Source organism: Benincasa hispida, chromosome 10 (genome assembly GCF_009727055.1).
Source record: "Benincasa hispida cultivar B227 chromosome 10, ASM972705v1, whole genome shotgun sequence".
NCBI classification, from domain to species: domain Eukaryota; kingdom Viridiplantae; phylum Streptophyta; class Magnoliopsida; order Cucurbitales; family Cucurbitaceae; genus Benincasa; species Benincasa hispida.
Genome location: NC_052358.1, coordinates 4,142,684 through 4,147,936, shown reverse-complemented (window position 1 = coordinate 4,147,936; position 5,253 = coordinate 4,142,684). Strand labels below are relative to the sequence as shown.

At 33.4% G+C, this 5,253-nt stretch overlaps 1 long non-coding RNA gene across 7 annotated transcripts in view; it reads right to left on the bottom strand.

Annotated features, from left to right (window-relative positions):
* Positions 1-1,213: 1,213 nt before the first annotated feature.
* The window catches only part of LOC120087987, a 14,358-nt gene continuing 10,318 nt past the window's right edge, over positions 1,214-5,253 (bottom strand). The window contains exons 6-15 of one of the 7 annotated variants that reach the window (XR_005484766.1): positions 3,646-3,689; positions 3,259-3,547; positions 2,964-3,179; positions 2,793-2,885; positions 2,604-2,724; positions 2,218-2,522; positions 2,065-2,112; positions 1,889-1,957; positions 1,569-1,809; positions 1,214-1,487 (exon numbers count right to left, since the gene is read on the bottom strand). This is a non-coding gene — a long non-coding RNA (uncharacterized LOC120087987). Of the gene's footprint in view, positions 1,488-1,568; positions 1,810-1,888; positions 1,958-2,005; positions 2,113-2,217; positions 2,523-2,603; positions 2,725-2,792; positions 2,886-2,963; positions 3,180-3,258; positions 3,548-3,645; positions 3,690-5,253 lie in introns of all 7 variants that reach the window. The other 6 variants (XR_005484765.1, XR_005484769.1, XR_005484767.1 and 3 more) reach the window with 6 other exon arrangements.

Genomic DNA, 5,253 nt, shown 5'->3' with positions numbered 1-5,253 from the left:
AATTAAAATTTCATATAAAACTAACCATAATAAAAATTTAGTGATAAAGTTAATTATTTAATTAAACTTTGCTCACATTAGTGATTTAAATTAATTAGTTTTATATATAAAAAAAAAGGTAACGGGGAAAAATTCCCGCAGGGAACTCGATCCCGCGAATTTCCTCGCAGAGAATCCCCGGCCCGATCCTCATAGAAAATTTCACGGGGATGGGGCGGGCAGGGATGGGAATGGTATCCCCGGCCCACCCCAACTCGTGGACATCTCTATTACAAAGTCAATAACTAATACATATCAAACATATGCACTAAGTAAACATCATTCTATTAATTTTTTTCAATGCTCTTATACTTGCCTTTATTATTTTCCAGAATGTGTTTTTCGAGTCTTTTGCAAATTTTTTTCAGACTGAAAAATGGTCAGTGCCTTACATTTTCCAAAGAGTATAGTATAATATTCAAAATGAAATAAATACTTTACAAAGTCAATAACTAATACATATCACTCAAACAAACTTTGCTTACATAATTGTTATGTATTTGATATCTTCTCGCGAACTTGTTCTCAATGAGTCAAGATAGTACACCATGTCATCATACACATTAATAATAATTAACGACCGATGATCACTAAATAAAATACACAACTAATTAGTATGGAACAAGAAGGTAGCTCATTACATTGAGATAGAACATGAGTATAATGTGCTTTCAAGTATAATTATCCCAACACAATTCTATATTGGAAAAAGACAGGAAAAGTTAGAACATGAGTATAAGGATCTTTCAAGTATAATGATCCCAACACAATTCTACGTTGGAAAAAAACAGGAAAAGGTAGAACATGATTATAAGGAGTTTTCAAGTACAATCCCAACTTAATTCTACATTGGAACAAAACAGGAAAAGGTAAAACATGAGTATAAGGAGCTTTCAAGTACAATGATCCCAACACAATTCTACATTGGAAAAAAAAAGGAAAAGGTAGAACATGAGTATAAAGAACTTTCAAGTATAATAATCCCAACACAATTCTACATTGGAACACAACAGGAAAAGGTAGAACATGAGTATAAGGAGCTTTCAAGTACAATGATCGCAACACAATTCTACATTAGAAAAAAACAGGAAAATGTAGAACATGAGTATAAGGAGCTTTCAAGTACAATGATCCCAACATAATTCTACATTGAAAAAAAAAATAGAAAGAGGTAGAACATGAGTATAAGGAACTTTCAAGTACAATGATCCCATCACAATTCTACATTGGAAAAAAACAGGAAAAGGTAGAACATGAGTATAACTAATTATAATTACTTGGGATTGTAAGGAGCAATAACTAATTGACCATGTTTGGAAGCCATTAATCTACTACAAAAGTTCCGAGCTCTAACTTCTCGAGTATTTTTGCCCGCGGATATAAGAGATGAATCTACAAAAATATACTTCGACCCTTTATTTGAATCAACAATGAACGAGTGTAGGTACCTATAATAATAGATCGGGCAAATTAACTTACTACTAATTAATAAAGTGATAATATATCATAAACAAATAATATTTACTTACACGATATAAACCACCATTGATAAAGTTTCACTTTTTGCATGCTACAAAATTCTATCACATCTTCTCGAACATAACTCTTTCGGCCAAAACCAAAGAGCTCAACAAGTAGATGGAAAGAAATACTAATCCTATCAACCATTACCTTTTCAGCATACCTAAGAATCAACTTCAAGGATATTAATAAATTGGATGGTGCACTAGTAACTTCAATCTATTTCGGCATCGTCCTTGAAACTTTTTCCTAGCACAATGAAGATAGAACATGAATAAAATGTTCATTCCTAAATAAGATAGAAGAAAATGGGACCTATACAATTCACCTTCAAGATTGGTGGTACATTAATAGCGATCACTTTTTCATTCTTTCCTGCATTCTCTGAAACATTCTCCTAAAACCACCAAGTTATAATTTTATAAGTAACTAATAGTAAATTTACCTCATAATACAATTCACTTTCAATATCGATTGTACACTACTAGCTTTTATCTCCTTCACCTTCTTCCCTTCCCCATGTGTGGCTGATGCACTAATAACTTCCTTCTCCTATGATATAAATATAACAATATAAATTAAATAAGATAAAAATTATCATAACTAATAGTTGTAACCTTAATGCATAAATTAAATAAGATAGAACATGAGACTAACTGGGACCCCAACATTTGAATTTTGCTTCTTTTGGATTTTATTCTTGGAGCAACTACCATGCTCAGATCTTGGCTTGTTTTGAACTTGATCTTCCAACTCCTTAATGCGCTTACGAAGTGCTTCATTTTCATCAACAATCTTTTTGTTTGTACCTTCACTTTTTGCTGTATAGAAGTAAATGGTATTTGTAATGAAACCATCCACCCCCGTGTCTACCATATTCTGGAGTACCCAAGGCTTGGGTCAAAACATCATTAGGTGATCATTTTTTTTGGAAGTGGATCTTCATTCTTTATTATCTCATCCTAAATGAAAATTATATATATTCAATAACACTTATAAAATATTATAATGATTTCATGCAAATGTAATATTGGTAATCTTACTATTTGGTTGGCAACTTGTTGGACATCCGCATTGTTATATATTCTCCTTTTTTGTTTGTCTGAGTTTTTTCCACATATTATCTCGTCAAAAATCACATTTGCTGGATGAAGGTAATTTTTTCTGCATAATAAACATATTGTTAAATATAAGAATATTTGAAAAATAGTTAAATTTAAGAATATTCTTACCATTTCCTCGACAAGATTTGTATAACCTCTTCTGGACATCCGATGATTATACTTGTTCTTCTTTCTTCATGCTTGTTGTTGATTTCTGACTTTCTATATAAATTTAATAGTTCAAAATAAAAATAACAAGAAAGTTACAAATATTGATGTTCTTAATGAAAAGTTTAATACCTCGAACTCCAGACATAATCTCGATTTGACAAACTCTTGCCATTGATAGGTTTTAATTATGTGGGAGTACATCGAAGGTGGGTGTAATAAAAGTTGGGGTTCATCCCTTAAAAGGGACAATATATTGTGTCTTAACCAAGACTTGAATTGACGAAATGCAACGCCCGCAGTTTTGAGAATAGCCTTCTTACTTCTACCATCAATTATGAAAGCACCCTAAACATTTAGAAAACTTGATTATTACTTTTCAAGTAAAATATTAATATAATACATCAACGAAGGAAAATATACATACCTTAACAATATTTAACAGTCGGTACACACTTCCAAGATGTATATGTAATTGGGATATGATGATGCACAATAAATCCGATGAAAGATTTCAACTTATATCCAATCGGTACTCCATCCTCATTATATTCAACCAACTTTTTCTCCCTTACACTTCTAATTTTTGTTACCTCATTCATATTAGTCAGTCCTCGCGTTCACCTGTTCTTTTTGTTTGGTATTTCATCTTGCTTCAGTTCCATATTTTCATTGACATTATCCAAACCAAGTTGCAAGTCCTCATCACTTGCTATCTCCATGGTGTAAGAATTATAATGAAATATAGAATAAAGTTTAGTTAGGTGTTAGATACAACAAAATTATAAAAATTCATTAGTAAGCGAAAACTCACCCATACATTTACTCTTTAGGAATCCATATGCCTTCACAATCAACCTGTACATATGTTGAAGTGTTCTCATCCAAATCAATTCTAGATTCAATATCTAACATAGCTTTAGGCATTCCTTGACAATGTAGAGCAGTATCTCTAAGTTCATAATCATTTTATTGATCCTCAAAATTTCTTTGTGGTAGAGTAAGAACATTAGACCATCGACCATCACTTGGATCCTCAAAATAAAAAACTTGTCTTGCTTGGGATGCCAGTATGAAAGAATCACTCTTGTGGCCTATTCTATTTAAGTCAACTAACACAAAACCAAGCTCATCAGTTTTGATGCCACCACTGTTCTCAACCCAATCACAAATAAAAATACCAATGAAAGGTATTCTGAGGTTTGGCAGGAATGGAAAGTTGAGTCCGAGATTCATTGGACCTTTTAAGGTCCTGGAAGGAGTTGGCCCCGCTTAGCTTACCTTTGGCATTGCCCCCAACACTTCTTCAGTTCATACATGTCTTCCATGTTTCGATGCTAAGGAAGTATGTACAGACCCTCCCATGTAGTTGACTACGACCCTTACAGTTGAAAATGAAACTTGAGCTACGAGGAGAAGCCTATAGAGATCCTCGCCAAAGAGGTAAAAACATTGCCGCCGGGAAATTTCTTTTGTGAAAGTCCTGTGGTAGAATCACAGTTCAAGGAGGGCTACCTAAGAGCGAGAGGATGAGATGAAGGCCCATACCCGAGCTTTTTAAAGAATGAACTTTCGAGAACGAAAGTTCTTTTGAGGAGGGAAGAATGTAACACCCCCAATTTTTATAATGTATTTCAATAACTTTATTATTTTGAATTTCATAATTGTTATTAGTGGAAGGGCATTTTTTGGAATTTTGGACTTTAAGTATAAGTGCGGGAAATTTAATTTCACGTGAAATTATTCAATTTGAAATTCAATTTGAAAATTAATGCAGGAATTAATTTTCTTTTTGAAAGGAAAGAAATTTAATAGTATAAAATGGAATAAGGAAAGGAATTAATATATAATTATACCTATTCCCTTTTTTAATTATTATTATTATATTATTATTATTATCATTATTATTATTCTTTTTAAAATCAAACCTTTTCTCCTTCTTCTCTCTGCAAAAAAACCCCCACCTTCGTTTTTAACCTTCCGTCGCCGCCTCCCACTGCCCCAAAACTCCAATCGTTCGCACACTGCCGATTCTCCCTCTTGCACCACAAGACCTCGCTGTGTCAACTCCCCCATACCCTCCTCTGTCCATTCTTGAGCTAACCTTGATGTAACCTTCGATAATTTTTTAGATATGCCACGATTTTGATGTGATATTGGATATAGATTGGTTAGCTGTTTAATCATGCAGTATAGATTGCTCCGTAAGAAGGTCATTTTAACCCTCCTACAGGAGCCAATTTTTAAGTTTAAGGGGTTGGGACCGTAGTCCTACCCAAAAGTGAATTTCCGCATTGAAGCCAGTAGACTATTCGACCAAGGAGCCTGGGCTTTATGCCAGTGTTGTGGACACTAGAGAGACTGAATCACCTTGAACTTTCGGAGCAGTACTGAGGGATTTCCAAACGTTTTATCTCTCTCT